We start from the raw sequence: 582 nt of genomic DNA, 5'->3' as shown, positions 1-582 counted from the left end.
CTCATAGAGGATGCGGTATTTCAAATCCTCATCATGAGGAACCACAATTCGTGGTGTACCCATTTGATACGGCGCTATAATATAGCAACCCGTAATACAAAAAATCTCGGTGCAATTGTGCACGCATACTTTGTGACAACTTCTTGTCCGAGTTTCCAAACTCCTTGCTTCCAAGAGCCCGTAGCAACGCTACACGCATTTTATCACCCGCATACGCAGTGCGGATCAAATCTGTCGCAGACGACGTTACAGTTGCAACATGATCAAGCTCATAGTCTGGTCTGCATGACAACGCATCAGCCAAAGCATTCTGCTTTCCCGGCTTATACTTCACCTCGAAGTTATATTCCGCAACAAAGGATAGCCATCTAGCCATCCTCCGCGAGAGGTGGGGCGACTGAGTCGCAGTACGCAATGACGCATGATCTGTGTAGATCACAAACAGCTTGGAGCCGAGCAGGTGGACCCTAAACTTGACAAGTACATACTTCATTGCAAGTAGCTCCTTTTCATGAACTGGGTAGTTCATCTCTGCAGCTTTGAGCTGTCGAGGTTCGAACGCGATTACCCGATCTCGCCCCT

This window comes from Plasmopara halstedii, assembly GCF_900000015.1.
Source record: "Plasmopara halstedii genome assembly, contig: Scaffold_2061, whole genome shotgun sequence".
Classification (NCBI taxonomy): Eukaryota; Oomycota; class Peronosporomycetes; order Peronosporales; family Peronosporaceae; genus Plasmopara; species Plasmopara halstedii.
The sequence above is the reverse complement of the archived record's forward strand: the minus strand, read 5'-3'. Positions refer to the sequence as shown.